This window comes from Kogia breviceps, chromosome 5, assembly GCF_026419965.1.
Source record: "Kogia breviceps isolate mKogBre1 chromosome 5, mKogBre1 haplotype 1, whole genome shotgun sequence".
In the NCBI taxonomy this organism is placed as follows: Eukaryota; Metazoa; Chordata; class Mammalia; order Artiodactyla; family Physeteridae; genus Kogia; species Kogia breviceps.
In genome coordinates this window covers 128,927,995-128,948,985 of record NC_081314.1, presented here as the reverse complement: position 1 = coordinate 128,948,985, position 20,991 = coordinate 128,927,995, and positions in this window count along the sequence as shown.

Genomic DNA, 20,991 nt, shown 5'->3' with positions numbered 1-20,991 from the left:
GTGGTAATGGGTACACATTTGGGTGGTAAAACTAATAGTAAAAGGAAGTATTTACTCTGAAATCAGATCAGTGATTAATCATAGTGGATGCAGGCTTGTGATTGGGAAGGGCACATGGGAGGTTTCCAGGAGGCACTCAAGGCTCTATCTCCAATTCTGGATCTGCACACTATTATAGTTCATCAAATTACACATTTGTGTTATGGATTTACCTTGTTGGGATGATTCTTACCAGTAAAAAGTTTAAAATAAGAAAAATCAAGTAAATTGTTCTTCATTTTATTAAGTGATATCATGTACTATCTACCTCTTATTAAAGAGTGAGAAAACAGAGAAACTTACATGTTCTGCTGGTAATAAAGAAATTTAAAAACATTTTCTCTGAGTCAAGTTGGCAATATGTATCAAAATATTAAAATGATCATATGCCTTACCCAATCATGTCACTTGAATTATTTTTTCTAATAGTAAGAAATTTATGTAAACATATTTTTAAAAATTCTTAACCATAAAATTGTTGATTATAGACTATTACAAACTATATTATGTATTAATATTACAGAGTATAATTAGAGACAATATAGTTAGAACTTGGAAACTTTTGCATATTTTAAGTTAATTTTTATTATTTAACAAAATCTTTAAATATCAATTTTAAAAAATCAAATGAAAGGTTAGAAATACTGTTTTCAATGAAATACTCCAAAAAATGCTATGTGTAGGTATTATTTTCATTTTGTGTGTTGAGTTCTGAAAGTATATGTGTTGAACATCAATTACTTGAGATTCAATCAAAATCAACACAATGACTGATCATGAATAAAGCATAATAAGAGATTTTGAAAGATTTCTTCCTTACCATTTCTATATGTTCTACAGCACTCACTATGGAACCAACCACTCATCTATCCAACCACTTCCTGCCCACTTCTATCATACCTTGTTTACCTCCTTTATTTCTTTTCTTTAGCTTTTATCATTACCATCTTATTGATGATCAATTTGCTCATTTCTCTCTCCTACATTCTCTTTTCAAGTTCTACAAGAGCAGGAACTTTATTTTGTCCACTGATAAATCTGCAAGACCTCCAATAATCCCTGACACAGTAGGTCCTAGCAAATGTTTGTTGAAGTGCTAAATACATGACTGAGCCTGTATTATTTTTGTCAACATGAAAATAGTAGATATTATTTCTAAATGTTTATTTAAATCCCAGAGTAATGGAAACTTACAGACATTACATATACACTTAAACTGGCATTAAACATTACTAAGTTGATCATAGAAATGATTGTATTTTGCTCTTCTCTCAACTTTTTAAAGTCTTCACTTTTATCTTATTACAAGTTATAAAGGTTAGAGTGAGGTCTGTGCCTATGTATTGTCTTTTCCTTGCCTAATTTAATTTCTCAAATGAACTTTACTTTCTGGCCACAAGATTTGCAAACATTATCCTCATATGGTAAAATTGCCATTGACATATGCTTTGCATGTATTTTCAACTGGGGCTGAATTTTATCAAAACCAAAAATGCCTCTTGTTTCTTGTTTATGGCAGCATTGTAATAGACTAAATATCACTTGTCTAAAATGCTCTCTGGTGTTGTCCCACTAAATACATTTAAGTTGAAATCACAGCAGTTTTTAACAGAGAACATGAGAACTGTGCACTTTGTATTGTTTGACAAGGACATGGCATTATGTGATCAGAGTAAATTTGTGAACTGTATATTCTAAAATGGGTGCATTTTATAATGATTACGTTTTCCTCTCAAGTATATCCTTGCTGCTTGAATAAAGTAACTACTAATAGAGGAAATGACAGTTAATTCAGTACTGAAAACGCAGCTATTGTCCAAGTATAGAGAAGCGCACTCCATTAACCTTTCTGTCCTTGGAAATCAGACTGACTCATTGTGCAATTTCAATTAGCTTGTCAAATAAATGCACTGCCACTCCGATTCTTTTCTTTAGTTCAGTTTTAGGAAACAAGGTGTGCCCCAAACTGAAAAAGTGTTATAATTTTTCTTCTGGGCGAAAAGTATCAGGCAATGCATATTGAAGTAATATTTAAAACTGAGTATAGTTTTTAATGAACACAACAAACATGATAATAGGCATGGCTCCTGGTTTGGTGTTTTATTCTATTTTTCTTTTAATAATGGAGATCACGCAGCTCACTTACAGTTGAATATTGGCTATATGTAAAGTAAAAAAGTGACTGGCTTTTGTTTCATGTTGCTAAATCACATGTATTATTGGCCATGTGTACACAGCACACGGCTCACCTTTAGGGATACATTTGACAGAGTTAGGAAGAAAAAACAAAATTGTTTTAATAAATATTTTTCAATATATATTACTTTCCTTAAGCCATAAACCACTTGTTCCCAAATGGTTCCTGCTTTGTATTCCAATACCCAGATACTATGGCAAAAAACATGTAATCTAATTGAAAATGTGTGTGAATAAGCAATACCTTTTAAAATATGGTGGCAAAGTGCATATTTTAATAAACAAAGATTGTGCAAGGTGAGATTTTAAGACACAGCCACCAACTCTACATTTTTTCTTTGTTCTAAATGAACACATCTTTTCAAATTCAGAGAAATAGGTCTCTTCAACTGATAGAATTAGGCAAAGTTTATTTTCTAAAATTCCTTAATATATCATAATTTAAGTTGGTTTTTGACCTTTATTCTTTTCAACATTACACGCTACCCCATTTCTTTGACCAGTACTTTGGCATAGTTCTCAACTTTTAGTTTAATGTAATTTTATATAAAGCTTTTCTGGTTCACTTTTTTAATCTGCAGAACCAAAAGAAATATTCAAATTGAAACTGAAATCAATCTGTAACATATTAGGAAAAAAAATTCCATATGTAGAATTAATATCTACAATTAATTGAAATTAATATCTGTAGATACTAGTTTATCTACATTGATACGGTTATATCTATATTTTGATATTTTTAACATTTCTCTCACACTTCTTGTGTTTACAAGTATAAATAGGGACCTTTCTGTGATTAGATACATCTTTGCTAAAAGATTGTGACCATCATAGAAATAGATGTATTTATTGTAAATTTCGCAATTCATTTGAGAAAATCTGGACAATGGGCAGGAAATATAAACAAAACTAAACAAATTCAACTTTCCTTTGACTTGACTTCTGAAAACACTGTCAGAAAAAAAAAAGCAAATTATGCTTTTACCTTAGTAATTTATGTTTGAACAAATAGGGTCATAGCCTGTGTTATCCAGAAAGCAGAGCCTCAGGCCATGGCTCATAAGCTATTTTGTTAATACGGAGTATAATTTCCAAGCCAGCAGTGAGGGACAGGCAGATAAAGCAGGAAAAGTGGGACAGTTGTTGTCATTCTGGAATCCTGATCACTAATACTGATTTCACAGTCCCCAAAGACAATCCAAGAAACCAAATAAACTGAATATCTAAAATGTCCAAGTGTGAGGAAAGGAGGAGGATTTTATATCTTGGCTAAAAGCTCCCATCAGTCTAATTTTGCATTAATTCCCCCACATTTACATATTGTGCATGTGGCACTGAGGGGGGTCCTGTCATGTTATCAAAAGGGCACAAGGTACATGCACAAGGGGGAAACTATCAAGTTGTGCTCCCATGAAGCCAGTTGGAGCCCATGCGCTGTGGTAGCGAGGACAAGAGAAAGATGAGGTCAAGAGACCTGTAGTAGTGAGGCACTGTCTGATATAGGAAGTTACGGTAGCTCAACCCATAATATTCAATAATTGTCCGTGTAGTACTATCGTTTTCCATAAGTAGGGGCTAAAGAAAATAATTACTGTAATTAAGGAATTAATTAACTGTAATTAACTATTATGGATAGTTCTTTTGTTCATACAAGACCTAGACTATGTTTGAAAATGTCAAAGAGAAAATAATTAAGAAGTTATTATATATAGATTTAACTTTATTTTGATTATCAAACACGAAGAGACACAAGAGCAGCAGTGCTACTCTGTGCTGTTTAAATTGTGTTTTTAATCCTTGTTTTCTGTTTTTTCTGAAGAGGGACCAGAAACATTTTAACTAAACGTCAGAATAAAATCCACTTTTAGAATTATATGAAAATATCTGATCACGTCAGTGGAAGGGGGATGGTGATGGCATTCAAAGGTTGAAAGGGAGAAAACTGACTTAATTGTGGGTATATTAAAAAACTATAGAAAAGGAATAACAGTTGCCTATATTCATTCTGAAAATGCATCAGAGTGCATATTTCTTTGGAAAAACCAAGTTCAGATGTAAATGCTATCACTGCCAGAATGTAGTTTTGCTCTAACACAATGAACTTGTATTGAAGCATCTCACCAGGTTGTGTTTTACATTGTCAAGTACATGATAAGAGACATCTTAGTGAAACATGCTTGAAAACTACTAAGTCTTCAATATTTTAAAAGAGGGCAACTTCCTTCTCAAGCAAAGTGTTAACTGTAAAGAAAGCATGGATTTTTGGTGAACAAACATAGCATGTTCTATGCTTGGCAATGCAACTGCCTCTCCCACTTCAGTAAAGGATATCCTTCGCATTGTTTTTCTATGTCTTCTATATTTTATTGCCAAAAAGCACTCTACACACAGTATTTAAAAAGAAAAAAAAATTGCCTATTCTCATGAAAATCATCACATTTAATAAATCTAGGGCTTAAATCAAATGCCAACCATTTAGAAGCTTAAAGATTTGTAACAATATAGAGCAAATAGGAAGTTGTTTTATTTATTTACACAGAAATAGTGAGTTTCTGGAAGACATACTCAGAAGCATTTGACTAAAAATGAATTCTCATTCATGAAAAAAATTCTAGAAGATTTGTTAGTGCAATGATTATTTTGCAGGTATTTTTAATAATATAATTAAGTAAATATTTTACTTAGAGATTCACAGTTACCATTATGTATGTTGCTGAAAAATGCTTTTGTGAAACTATGGCTCTAAAAATAGGACTTGATCAAAGGATCATTTTTTTTTCAATTTTGAGAGAAATTCTTTACTAGACATATCAGAAAACTTTCTTTTGCTTTTTCACATTAAACAGAAATCACAAAATGCTGGAAATTTTGCTTCATTAATTAAATACTCCTGTGGAAAGAGCATTAAGCTCAAAATATGAATTTTTAATACTTTTTTCTTACACTTATTAATAATAAGAATAAAGTATATATTGTTGAAGATAATGTTATTTACTTAAAGGCAAAGAAAATGGGCAATATGGATTAAAAGACACGAGTTTTGAAATAGCCCAGTGGTACAAAGCATAGTTCTTTTTCTTATGTGGTAGAGCAACCTGAAACTTGTTACTTAAGGTTCCAAGCACTTTTTAATATTTTTGTCTAGCAAATGTTTATTTCTCCACTTTTTATAGACTTGTTTTGACCAGTTTTAGGTTCAAAGGAAAATTGAGCTGAGCATACAGACATTTCCCATATAATCCGAGCGCATAGCCTCTCCCATCATTACCATCTCCAACCACAGCAGCACATATGTTACAGTTGATGAACCTACATTGACACATCATTATCAGCCAAAGTTCATAGTTTGTATTAGGGTTCACCCTTTGTGTTGTACATTCCATGGGTTTGGACAGATTTTAATGCCACGTATCCATCATTACAGTATCACATAGAATAGTTTCACTGGTCTGTAAATTTGTGTTCCATTTATTTACCTGTCCCTCCCCCCCAACCCCTAACAACCACTAATTTTTTACTGTTTCCATGGTTTTGCCTTTTCCAGAATGTTGTATATGTGGAATTAGACAGTATGTAACCTTTTCAGATTGGCTTCTTTCACTTACTAACAATGCATTTAATTTTCCTCCATGTCTTTTCTTGGATTGATAGCTCATTTTTTTTTTAGTGCTGATTAATAGTCCATTGTCTGAATGTACCACAATTTATCCATTCACCTACTAAAAGCCATCTTGGTTTCTTCCATATTTGGACAATTATGAATAAAGCTGCCATAAACACCCATGTGCAAGCTTTTGTGTGGACATAAGTTTTCACCTCTGTGAGTAAATACCAAGGAGAATGATTGCTGAATCATATGGTGAGAGTATGTTTAGTTTTGTAAGAAACTGCCAAACTGCCTTCCAAAGTGGCTGTACCATTTAGCACTTACACCAGCAATGAATGAGAATTCTTATTGTTCTGTATCCTCACTAGCATTTGGTATTGTCAGTGTTCTGGATTTTGGCCATTCTAATGGGTTTGTAGTGGTATCTCATTTTGTTTTAATTTGCATATCCCAAATGGCACACGATGTAGCACCTATATTCATATGCTTATTTGCCACCTGTATATCTTTTTTGGTGAAGTATCTGTTAATCAGATTATTTCCTTATTGTTGACTTTTAAGAGTTCATTGTATATTTTAGATAATAGTCCTTTATCAGATATATCTTTTGCAACTATTTTGGTCTGTGACTTATCTTCTCATTCTCTTGACCCAGAACATTTTTTATTTTTCATTATTTTTATTTTTCTTTTTGACATGAGCAAAAAGATTCAAAATATATTGGATGCCAATGATAACATTAATTCTTCTATTAAAGACCATTTGGGGAGTTCCCTGGTGGTCCAGTGGTTAGTGTTTTAACTGCCATGGAAGGGTTCAATCCCTGGTTGGGAACTAAGATCCCACAAGCCATGCAGCAAGGCCAAAAAAACAAAAACAGATCATTTCAAACTTTGGCATTTAAAATGAGAGAAAAATTACACTCATCAAACATCTTCCAAGAGTATACAATGGAGAAAGGACAGTGTCTTCAATGAGTGGTGCTGGGAAAAGTAGACAGCTACATGTAAAAAAATGAGAGTAGAACATTCCCTAACACCATACACAAAAATAAACTCAGAATGGATTGAAGACATAAATGTAAGGCTGGACACTATAAAACTCTTAGAGGGAAACAAGCAGAACACTCTTTGACATAAATTGCAGCAAGATCTTTTCTGATCCACCTCCTAGAGTAATGAAAATAAAAACAAAAATAAACAAGTGGGATCTAATTAAACTTAAAAGCTTTTGCACAGCAAAGGAAACCACAAACAAAAAGATAACCCTCAGAATGGAAGAAAATATTTGCAAATGGAACAACCGATGAGGGATTAATCTCCAAAATATACAAACAGCTCATGCAGCTCAATATCAAAAAAACAAATAACCCAATTAAAATATGGGCAGAAGATCTAAATAGACATTTCTCCAGAGAAGACATACAGGTGGTCCTGACCACCCTATTTGAAACTGTAGCCCCCATAACTTTCTGTTTTTCCTGCTTTATTTTTCATAGCACGTATAAACACCTGACAATACATTACATATTTGTTTATTTCTCTTGTATTCTCAGGGTTTTAATTGTAGCCAAAGGCAGTAACTCTGAAAATTAAGGGGAAAATTTTTTTTTAAAAAGCAGCTCACAGAATTGTTTATGAGGCCAGAGAACCAGCCCCAAGCTCAACATGATGGATAAGAAAATTGCCCAGGAAGGAATCGTTATGATCGCCACACCTCACTGAGCGCTAGAGGCAGCCACAGCAATGGGTGATGCTGCGGGCTTCATTGATGCCTCTTCTATGCCCCAGACTCGGACCACAGATGCTCCTGAAATTTAGATGCCTCTTGAATAAGCCAAAAATTAATTCCCTTCCCCCGAAGAGCTTTCTTCCTCAATCTGCTCACTTCCAAAGCAAAGTTTCTTTTTTTTTAAACAAGTCTGAATGAAGGACGTTTGGCTCATTGTGGAGGTTCGCCTCAATAAAAGGTTGAATGCGTTTACAGGTTGTGAGGTTTTGGAGGAACCTTACTTGAGAAAGAAGCTATTTTGATGATTTCATATTTTTAAATGTTTTTAACTGAATTTTATTGAATGATTTTTATCTTTAAACCATTCAAACTAATCACTGCTAAAATTATGTCCAGGGCTTCCCTGGTGGCGCAGTGGTTGTGTAGGACCTTAACTATACTTACACCCCTACCCCCCTGGGCAGAAACCGTTCCGAGCAAACAACAAAGGCCTGGAAAACAGGACACGTCTGAGACATGCCCTAACCGCGAGCAAACAACTATGGTGGGGGATCAGAATGATTAAGCCAAAGAGTTTAAAGGTCGCCCCAGCCAACCATAACTCATGTGACTCAACCCCCCACCACAAAAACACGAAAATGTAAAGTAGGCATCCGACAGCTAACCAATCAAGGAACTAGAGCCAAGACCCCCCCCCCCACTCCGGTAAATGTAAAGTAGGCATCCGACAGCCGACCAATCAAGGAACTAGAGCCAAGTCCCCACTCCGGTCCGGAACAAACAAACCAATGAGAAAAGAACCCTTGATATATCCACATTTTGCATAATGAAAAATGAAAGCTATAAAATGTATGTGATTCCGCTTGGGCGGGGTTCCTCTTTGGCCTCCTGCGTGAGGACCAAGGAACCCCGGTGCACCGGCTCCTAATAAACCTCTTGCGTGTTGCAGCAACTCTCGACTCTTGGCGGTTCTTGGGCGAGCTGGGATCCCTCGGAGACCGTTCAGGTACCACAAAAAAAATAAAAAATATAAAAAAATAAAATTATGTCCAGCTCCACTTTTTTATTTTCGAAAGGAAGACTCGAACCTCAATTTTTTTGTTTTGTTTTTTTTGTTTTTTTTTTTAGCGGTACGAGGGCCTCTCACTGTTGTGGCCTCTCCCGTTGCGGAGCACAGGCTCCGGACGCGCAGGCTCAGCGGTCATGGCTCACGGGCCCAGCCGCTCCACGGCATGTGGGATCTTCCCGGACCAGGGCACGAACCCACGTGCCCTGCATCGGCAGGCGGACTTTCAACCACTGCGCCACCAGGGAAGCCCGAACCTCAATTTTTAAAATAATTGATTCAAGACGCCAAATAATTTCTTTATGTATGTCCAGGATTTATATGTGTATAATGTTTATAATTTATACACATTTATACATTCTATGTGGATATTTATAATTTAATTTTCATATATTATAATTTACATGTATAAAATGTTTATCTGTAGTAACATAAACATACATGTCATTATAAAGATAAACATTTTCTCTCACAATATACATATGCAGTTTATATATATGTATATTCAATATAAAATGATGGAGAGAAAATATTTTTTTATACTAACATTACAATAATGCTTCACTGGAATGTGTGATATTAAAAACTCTACCTCACAGGTTGAATCAATCTGTGATTTAAAAGTGTGTACTTTTTGTTACAGTGGGTAACTAAGACAGATGTTGGTAGATAACGAAACAGATGCTAAATAATTCTCTTTTTACAAGACATTTATAAAAGAGAAACAAAATTAAATGTCAAAATGATAGAACTACTCTCAGTTCAGAGATATAAACCTCCCCAAACTCATTAAAGTGGAAACAACATCCAGACAGGTGTTTATGTAAGTGGGAACTTATACGTGGAAAAAATATATTCTTACCAAAATAAGATATACTGAAATATGCCAATTTTCCTTTCTTTTTTTTTTTTTTTTTTTTTTGCGGTACGAGAGCCTCTCACTGTTGTGGCCTCTCCCGTTGCGGAGCACAGGCTCCGGACGGTCAGGCTCAGCGGCCATGGTTCACGGGCCCAGCCGCTCCGCGGCATGTGGGATCTTCTCGGACCGGGGCACGAACCCGCGTCCCCTGCATTGGCAGGCGGACTCTCAACCACTGCGCCACCAGGGAAGCCCTCCTTTCATATTTAAAATACATTACAGGGTATTTTAACAGAGGCTACTTTATGATCTCTTTAGGTGGGTGAATTTCAATGAATAAAATTTCAGCATCACACATAGTAAAACTAAAGAAAAGATGTGCTTATTCATATAGCAATCATAAAAAAAATAGTTGTCAAAAGAGAAAAGAAAGGGCTTCCCTGGTGGCGCAGTGGTTGAGAGTCCGCCTGCCAATGCAGGAGACACGGGTTCGTGCCCGGGTCCGGGAGGATCCCACATGCCACGGAGTGGCTGGGCCCATGAGCCATGGCCGCTGAGCCTGCGCATCGGGAGCCTGTGCTCCGCAACGGGAGAGGCCACAACAGTGAGAGGCCCGCGTACCACAAAAAAAAAAAAAAAAAAAAAAAAAGCATTATCATCTAAAAAAGTAACAATGCTTTCCTCAAAGTAAAAAAACACGTAATTTAACCATGCCATTTAGAAACCAGGTTAGAGGAAACTGAATACACACACATAATTTTGTGCCACTGATATTAATATATAATCACCATAAATGATGATGAATAAATGTCTGTCTAGTTCTGTATCTGTTTCTTTCTCTCTCTGGAAACTCTCAAATTCTTTAACTAAAGTTGGCAGTGGATTGATTTTTTCCTATGTGTATGGAATGAAGCATAAAGAGAGAAATGAATTCTGCTTTGGATGAAGAGATGTAAAGCCTGTCTGATAACCATCTGATTCATGATCATTGCTATATTTTACCTGTTGAATTGATGTGGCTTCTAGTCAGGGATCAGGCAATAAAATAAAAGAGTATATTTTAAGATGCTTAGAATATGATGCTTAATTACAGTCTAGCTTGCATGTTATAAATTATGCTGATTGTCCCTTAGGTCAATTGTTTCTGTCCAAAGAAGTTAGCTGCATAAAAAGACATAAACATGTATTGCATTGATCATATACCTATAACTTATCTTCATTTAAATTTAATAATAATTATTCTATAAGGAAAATTTTATAAGAAACATAGTTTTCTATTAGCCATGTTAAGCTTGAATATTTGTATAAATGGCAAAAAAACTATCTCAGGTACTTGATTTAAAAGTTTCTATATATGTTTCCAAAAGAATCACTAACCTTTGGGCTGAATTTTGCATTAATGTCAACCTGTTCAGTTTTTTGATGAATCAACCTGTTCAGTTTTAGTAAAATGTGTATCTCACTTATTGTCATTTATCACAAATTCATATTGAATACTGAGAGTTATGGAATTATTATTTTAATAACTCTACTAGTCAGTAAATTGATGGGAGTCCTCAAATATAAAAGGCTGACTACAGATAAACTAAGTAGAATATGGTTTTCTTGATTTTTTTTTTTTTTTTTTTTTTTTTTTTTTTTTTGGCGGTACGTGGGCCTCTCACTGTTGTGGCCTCTCCCATTGCGGAGCACAGGCTCCGGACGCGCAGGCTCAGCGGCCATGGCTCACAGGCCCAGCCACTCCGCGGCATGTGGGATCTTCCCGGACCGAGGCACGAACCCGTGTGCCCTGCATCGGCAGGCGGACTCTCAACCACTGCGCCACCAGGGAAGCCCGGTTTTCTTGATTTTTGATCCGTGTTCTTGATTAGGAGATTGGAGATAGGCAATACTATCTTAGTATGCTAATTGAATTAGTTAATTCATTAAATGTTTATTAAATGATGAATATGTGTAATGTATTGCCCAGGAGCTGGAGATACACTGGACAACAGGGCAAACATTGTTCCTAGATACCTAGAATTTAGAGATAAAAAAATATGAAACCAGTATTGACAGAAAGCATATTACAGATGCTTGTTCAACTGTGTTCTAAATTATATCTTCTTAGAAAATGGTTTTTTTTTTCTTTTAATGATTTATGTCACATACAAAGTAATTGTGAAAATATTCTGAACAAAAAAAATTAGGGCGTTGTTTATATGTTTGTAACAGAGAGACTGCAGAGGTGAACAAGTCTTCCCTGAAGATACGACACTAAACCAAGTACGTTTAATGAGGCCTGAACAGTGAGTATAAAGGATGCAAAGGGAAATAATGGCTCTTCTCATTAAGAAAACAGCATGATAAGAATCTGGACACATAGAAGTGAGTCAAGTTCAAAAGTCTTAAGGGTCAGTCAGTGAAGCTCTGGTTTAGCAAATAATCACAGGAGGGTTCTGAACATATTATCCAGGGACTTGTAAGTTATATAAAGACATTTAGAGTTTAGCCTTGGAATAATGGAAAAATCATTGAAAGGAAGAAATGCTTTTTGGTTCATTTGTTTACATGATCGAAATTCTCTATTTGTTTATAATTTGAAATTGTCTCATTACACATTAGACTGTTGAGAAAGTAATTTCCCATAGCACAAAGTGAGGTCTATTATTATGAGATAAGGTGGTTATTAGGGCAGTTAAACCCTAAAAGGAAAGACTTTTCTCAGCTTCAACAATTGGGCTAGGTTGAGAAAAATTACTGCAGTTGCATTCTAAAAAGTTAAATTTCTTTTTTTTTTTTTTTTTTTTTTTTTTTTGTGGTACGCGGGCCTCACTGTTGTGGCCTCTCCCGTTGCGGAGCACAGGCCCAGCAGCCATGGCTCACGGGCCCAGCCGCTCCGCGGCATGTGGGATCTTCCCGGACCGGGGTATAAACCCGTGTCCCCTGCATCTGCAGGCGGATTCTCAACCACTGCGCCACCAGGGAAGCCCTAGAAAGTTAAATTTCTTACCCCACTTTTCCACTGAGTCACTGTGTTACAGGAAAGTCTAGTGACTTCAGTGTCACAGCTTCTTTATCAAATGTCAATAAAATTAAGATATTTTTAAAGAAACCACAGTGGGTTTAGGCTCCATGTACACTCCTTGTAGACAAACTCTTGCTCATGATCAATCCTCTTCACTATCAAGTCACCATTGTAAATCAATTATACTCCAATAAAGATGTTTTTTAAAAAGCATCCATGTTCTAGTGATGAGAATTAATACCTTTGAGCCTCAAAGAAGTTAATCAGTATCAGTTGACTCTATGGGGGGCTGAGTAGGAGCATAGCAATGTACCGATGCCTCACCAGCCTGCAAGGTGTGTTCATTTATAAATGACGGCCATACTTGTATCAGTTGATTCTCAAAGACCTTGTAAAATAAACAGAGATCAAGTGACTAGCAGAGGTTATAGACCCATGAAAACGGGACTTTATATATCTTCTACAATATTTTCATGTTTTTCACATTACTTCCACAGTTTTCACAGTCTCTATAATCCTTTTGACCCCAAGCACATTACATTTAGGGTGACATAACACCCTATTATTGGCGAGATGGATTTAGTCAATGGTTTTATAACTCAAGCAATAGGGGAGAGATGAATTTTTATTCCTAAACCCTAACCCTTAAAAGCCTCTTGCTCACTTTCCTGACATAATGACAACCAATGAAGCATTTGCTTCTTAATCTAGCCTATGAATTAAACGTATTTTTGGTGGTGTAGCACTTATAGATGATGAAAAGTTATTCAACGTAACCTATATAATTTCTCTGACTTAAACATGACACTCTAGGTAGAAAATAAATTCAAAATGCAATAATTGAGGCTCAATATCCATAACAACCTTGTAAAGCAAAAGCCTTTAAGTAAATAAATCAACAGCAGCATCTAAAATAAGGAGTGTTAGGGGAAAATCGACTTTCTGATTCACCTCATTATAGTAGAAACACTGCCTGTCTACACACATACATTCACCAGAGTGTAGGTGCAGGTCAATCTGACTTTAAAATGTAAGGTATAGCACAAAAGTACTCAGATACATGATAAATGACATGAATATAAAATAGAAAAGTATTATATACCTGTTGGATATCAACAAACCATTAAACATTCAAAAAAGTTTAGGATACAAAATCAAGTTTACTTTAAGGCAAATGATAGGAAACTGTTATCTGATAACACAACTTTAATATTGAGATTGTACAGGCAAGGAAAATACTTATTCTAAAAAAAATAGTGAAATTAAGGGAGGATTCTATGCATAAATAAAACTTAGAAATATTATAATCCCAAAGAAACCTCCAAATGAGTTATCACAAACCAAAACTGATTTCCTAAAACATGGGCAGCAAATTAAAACATTCTAAAAAATACTCCATAAGCAAAAAGGGATGTTTCTAGTTTTCTCAAGCTAAATTCAATTAAAATTAGCCTTTCACGGGTTTAAACATTTCCCTCATTTAACTGGATGTTTAGAACTGCCCAAATGGGCACTGGAAGGCCCTTCATGCAGTGATCCTAGCCTTTGTGCAAACGAACTCCTGAAAGCCATCTCTAGTCTCACATCTGGAGGCATGGTGGCTGGAGAATAAGCCACCATCCCCAAACTCTGATGGAACAGAATCCACTGACATTGTCCTGCACTATCCCAACACCTTGAGATGATTTATTTCTTAAATATTCACAGGGATGTACTGTTCTCTACTCATATGTAAGTAAAGGTGAAGGACAGCAAGCAATATGTAAAGTCCACACCCTCTATTCAACTTTTTCCTGAGTTCCTTTCAAATTCCCCATTCACCATAGACAGAGGTGTGTGTGTATGTGTATGTGTGTAGAAAACTTCTTGTTGAAGAAAAGCTGTCAACCTCCATACTGTTTTCCAGATCTACTATATATACCAAGTCCTGGACCCACCAGACAATATAAATTTACCTCTCTGTTGTCTCCTTCCCTTGTAGTTGGCAGTAATCTGCCTTTCTTTGTGACAATGTAAGCTAAGGCTGGAGAAGGAAGGCTGTAAATGGAGAGGTTGTTAAGAGGAAAAAAAATAACATACACATGCATATCAAGTAACCTTTTATATCTTCACACCACATGTTCAATATAAAACTGGATATTAACCCCTCATGTTTGGAAGTCTTATTTAATAACATGAATAAATTAACATTAAAATTCTACTAATGAGTAAGGCCATTCTAAACACATTTAAGAACATATAGATTATGTTTCATCGATGAAAACAAATCAGCTATGTTTTGTTTTAATAACTGTTTTCTATTTCACTTATTCTTTACTTCTTTTGATTTTGAGCATAACGGATTATTTTTGAGAAATTATTATTACTATTTTCATATACTTTTCCTGGGGAAAATAAATTGACTTTAAGCAGAAATTTATTTTTGGATCAATGACTTTGGGGGTAATCAATATAACTGCGCATAAAAAACTCTATTAAAAAATTCTGCTTTACAACAAAAGTGGCAACATAATTATCCCCAAATATATTCACCATTATATTAAAATCAAACTTTCATTTTAATGATTATTTGGCACACACATGTGATGTTGTGTACACACGAATGAAAATATGAAAACAGTATTAATTATACAGTAATATAAACATGTGCATAAACATAATACACATTCACACATACATATATGTTCAATACATGAAAACACAGTATATTTTGTGTGATGAAATTATTGATCCACCAAAGTGCTAATTCTTATTTGCTTTGCTGATATTGTACTGTATTGACATAATATATTGAAACAAACCCTGAATTTTTGTAAAGATATGACTATCCAGGAGTGAGCTTATAACTTATTCTCAGAAATATTGCTTATGTTTACTCAACTGATTGTTTTCTTACCTGGACAATAGGTGTGTACTAGGTGTTTCCTTCCTTCCTTCCTTCCTTCCTTCCTTCTTACAAAGTACCTATTGACTCTTATTACAGAAATTATATATATATATAAAGCAGGGGTGGTGGGGGAGGGATAAATGATATGTTTATTTTTGTCTCCAAGCCTAATACCTGAAGATATGTATATAGTTGTCTTGTTTTTAGTCTGTTGTGATCCTTGATCTTTGACTATCGCATGCTTGCTCTTCGTATATGAGAATTGAGTCTATGCACTACAGAAGCTCTACTTTTCAACCCAGGCCCAGCTCCAGTTTGGTTAGGTTAAATTTTTTCAAGTCTTAGCCAACAGTTGCCTTAATTTGATAGTTACTAATAAATTTGTATATTTCCATCACTTTTGTGGTAATGACCTCAGGGAAGGAAATGACCTTAGATTATCAGCTACTTGAGAAAATGCTCACTTCTCTGGAATTTTAATCAACTCTTGTTTCTTTCGTGGCTCTTTGGTGCATTAAAATTATGATACTGGTAACTTATCTATCTCTCTTAGCAAGGAATTAAGGAATTAATTGTGTGTAAATATTAGAGTTTTGTATGGACATGAACTGCTCATATGAAGAAATCTATTCAATACTGGTCAATTCTTAAGAGTCAAAGAGTAGAATTAGGGGGAATAGAGAATCTAGATGGCCCTCAATATTTCATGACTAGGGGAAGCATAAGAAGCATGCGATTGAAACAATATAATGCCACTTCAAAGACCTCCTTTGGGTCATTTTCACCAGTTGCCTATTTGTAAAGCTTTCTTGTCTAAGGAGTCTCTGTACTCAAATTCCCATTCTATTAAAAACTCGTTCTATGCTATTGAGAAAATGATTGAATATATCAGACTCTCAATTTAGTCATCTGAAAATTCGGAACGATCAGCTCTCTCCTACCTGGATTGGTTAATAACTTACCTAAACACTTAGTGTTTAAGACAAATCAAAACGATATTTCAGAGTTTCTATGGGCAGAAATTAATGTGCAGTTTAGCTGGGTGTTTTTTGTTGTTGTTGTTGTTTTCTGTTTTTCTTGCGGTGCGTGGGCCCTCTCACTGTTGTGGCCTCTCCCATTGTGGAGCACAGGTTCTCGACGCGCAGGCTCAGCGGCCATGGCTCCCGGTCCTAGCCGCTCGCGGCACGTGGGATCTTCCCGGACCGGGGCACGGACCCGTGTCCCCTGCATCGGCAGGCGGACTCTCAACCACTGAGCCACCAGGGAAGCCCTAGCTGGGTCGTTTTGAATCGAGGTTTTTCCTGGCACTGCAGACTCAATTTTTTTTAAAAACATGTTTATTGGAGTATAATTGCTTTACAATGGTGTGTTAGTTTCTGCTTTATAACGAAGTGAATCAGCTATACATATGCATATATTCCCATATCTCTTCCCTCTTGCATCTCCCTCCCACCCTGCCTATCCCACCCCTCTAGGTGGTCACAAAGCACAGAGCTGATCTCCCTGTGCTATGCGGCTGCTTCCCATTAGCTATCAATTTTACATTTGGTAGTATATATAAGTCCATGAAAGAGAAAAACAAATACCATATGCTAACACATATATATGGAATCTAAAAAAAAAAAAAAAAAAATGGTTCTGAAGAACTAGGGGCAGGACAGGAATAAAGACACAGACGTAGAGAATGGACTTGAGGACACGGGGAGGGGGAAGAGTAAACTGGGAGGAAGTGAGAGTTGCAGACTAGATTTTGAGTGGGGCTTCTATCATCTGAATGCTTATCTAGGGCCAGCAGATTCACTTCCAAGACTGCTGAATCGCATGCTTGATAAGCTGATTCTGGTTGTTGCCAGGAGAGCTCACTTATTGACTAGTAATCTGGATTTCTTCACAGGGCTGCATAAATGTCCTCATAACATTGTAGATCACTTCCCTCAGAGCAAGTGTTCCAACGGAATTTAAAGCATAAGTCTCAATATCTTTTACGCCTTGGCCTTGGGAGTCACATGACATCATTTCCAATGTATCCCACTGCTTATATGGGCCAAACCCAATCCTTAGGGGATTACCTAAAATTGAGACTACCCAGAGTCAAGGATCATTCCGTACTACACTGTCCAACTCAGGTAATGGTTGTGAGATCCAAATGTGTTGAGAAATATGGAATACCCTGAATCGGTAAATTTTCCATGCCAATAATGACTAGGGTACCAGAGAAGAAAGTATATATATGAATATATATAGTATAAAGTACAGTATATAGTGATATATCCACGTATATATTAATATTATTATGATAAAATAAATGCCATTCTTAAACCATCTCCTCACACTTTTAAAATACAGAGAATAATTAAAAGTATAGACTGAGGTGAACTGAAAGTATGTGGATATGAAAGTCTGAAGTAAGCATGAATCAAAACAATTAGAATAGAATACACCTTAAAAGCAATTCTCCAGAGAAACTTATTTTTGGTTCAATCATTGACCTTCATTTTAAGTTTTCCAATTCATTTCTGCTATATAAAAATTGTGGTATTTGATACACAATTATTTTTTTTTTCCAGAAGCACACATATAAAACATGTGTGTATTATATAAATACAGTTATATGAATAGACTCACATGAATATTCTGTTACTTATAAAATATCACAGGGCAGTTGATCTCGTGCAACATAACAAAACAACCCCTTTACTGATGCAAGTCAATACATAAACAAACAAGACTTAGAAAGTTAATATATCATTTGATCAAAAGTACACATCATTAAAACTACAATAGCAACAATAACAATAGTTACTTAAAGTCATTGAATGCTGCATAAAAGAAAACTTGCTTTGAGTTTTATTTTAAACCTCATAAAATTATTTTATTAATACTCATAAATCTAAGAGGCAGGCTATAACTCTTCAGTCTTAAAGGTGAATTAATTTTCTTTAGGAAATTGAAATTATTTGCCTATGGGATCATGACTATTTAGTAGAAATTAAACAGTAGAAATTAATGTATTGGTATCATAACACAAAGCCATCTTCTTTTTTAACTTTATTTTTTATTCCAAGGCTTTGTTCTCGGTTGTTGAAAAAAATTAGTTATTCTTGTAAATAGATTATTGAAAATATTAATCGTTTATTGGCACTTAATAACGTACGTGAAGTTTAATTTCTAAAATGTTGTGAGCTACTTGTAGTAACAGAACATCTAAATACTAGGAGCAGAGAGAGGTCCACTGAGAAATTATCACCTTCAATAAAACATGATGAAGTCCTGACTTAGAACAGTGAGATAGGGTTAACAATAATAGGAATACTTATATATTACTTGGTATATTATAGGAACTGTTCTAAGTACTTTGGAATATTATTTTATCTATTCTCATAATAATACAATAGCATGGATATTATTACTCTGATTTTTTTTTCTTGTAAGGAAATGAAAGCACAGAGTGGTTGAGTGACTTGACCAAGTTCCACAGGCATGGATTCAAGCTGTCCCAGCTGTAGACTATAAAATCTAAACAAATACACAAAGGTAGCTTTCCAGATGCAAGAAAAGAGGAAAGATCAAGACACTCTGAATATAAAAACAGTCTGGTAACAATATGAGGCCTGTTATCAAAATTTTCTAAAAGGATTTATTCCCCCTAAAATAAGAAACATCCAGAGTAGAAGAGTAGACTGCTATTTTGACATGGGTAAAAACCTGAATTCATTTGTAAGATACATCTGTCTTGCAAATGCTGAAACTCTCGATTTCCACAAATCATATTTTATCTGATTCAATTTAAAATTCAAACTCTAGGGAATCAAGATACTGATTGAAATTTTTATATTTTGAAAGATTTAATTGATAATGTGATATTAATTACCCACAAAATAAGTAGGCTATGAAAATTTGGCAGCAATATTCAAACATATCCCACTGACATATTACAGGTGCTTACAAATTCAACAAAAGCAATACAAATATTTTTTGTGACTTTTTTTAGCTTTATAAAATATTTTTACCAATGTACCAAAAGTATGCTATATGAATGACTCTTTAAACAAATGTATAGTTTACTAAATATTGAGATTTTATTTTAAACTTTGCAAAAATCAGAAACAAGAAAACAAATGAATTTTCAGGGAAAAAAAAAAAACCCTCCCATTAAGTAGTTTCCTATCTTACACATGAAACATCCAAACCATTATCATAAATATAAGTTCAATCAATCCAAGCCAATTTGATTTGATTCAACACATATTTATCCTGCTGACAGAGTGTATGCCTCACTATAATCTGCTTGTCTGATTTAAATGAAGAGAGTACTTATAGGATAAAACACTGAAGCTTTAATTGTGGGGATCTAGAAGAATAGTCTAAGAGCTTAAAAATATCACTTAAAAAACGGAAATGAAAACAGTCTTAATGTTTGCAAAAAAACTTTTTATACATTGACTTATTTCTTCCTTTTATAATTATTACGCTTTCACTCATTCTTTCACTCACTTATTTACAGCTCTTTTTTGAGTGCCAGTTATGTTTCTGAAATGTGCCTGATGCTGGTAATTTAGTGTAATCAAAGAGAATTTGTCCAGGCATCCATAATGTTTAATGTCCAAGAGTCATTCAATATTATGTGCTAGTGATTTATAAATGGTTACTTTTGAGTTATAAACTCTCTTTAAATCAACAGATGCCATGCATTCATTTTATATATATATATATATATATATATATATATATATAAAACATTGTATATTATATAATAAAGGCAAACAGATGCTCTCACTGTTTGGTGAATAGATTGATATTATCCCCCAAAATAAGTAAGGTAGGGGTTTTTACTGATGGGCTAAAATTCCCAAAGAACCTAGATACCTATCAAACAATTTCCTTAATGAAGTGGATAAGAAAAAAATCATTGGTATTAGAGGAATAAAAAAAAAGCAAAAAGGTTTTATACCTCTCCCCTTGCTAAATCCTTAAGTATGAGTGGTAGGTTTCCAAACAACTTAGAAGCTGTCACATGGTGAGCCTTCTGGTCCTTGAGCCCCAGAGAATACTCAGAGACTAGCAAGAGAGTGTTCACGCCACTCAAGCCAAAGTGATGGGGAAAAGCAGATCCAGGTTAAGTTTTTGAGAAAGGGAATTGTTATTTTCATATGCTACATATTTAAAACTTCCCTTTTTGAATACATTTATTTTTTTGAATCCTTGCATTAAAAGAGGTAACAAAAAGATTAGGATGATCTAATCTGTTCCATTGTTTAGACATCCTCAAGGGTAATGAGAGAAGAGGTAATTCCAATGGAGACAATAGTCTACAACATCTATTACTTGGAACACATGTATGTGTATGCAATGAAATGAGTATTATACCAAAAAAAGTTTTTTTGAAAGTAATTTTTCTTAATTGGAAAACTATAAGGAAAAGAAAAACAGAATCTGAGAAACAGAAATGAGTCTTTTTTAGTTTCTTATCTCTTGGAAACCTATAATTCCAAATGATTTTCAAACAGATGAAAATTCTGTTTTCATCTGTTTCATCTGTTTTCATCTGTTTGAAAGCAATTGTTTATTTTTTCAGAAGGTAAGAAAGAAAAACAAAACA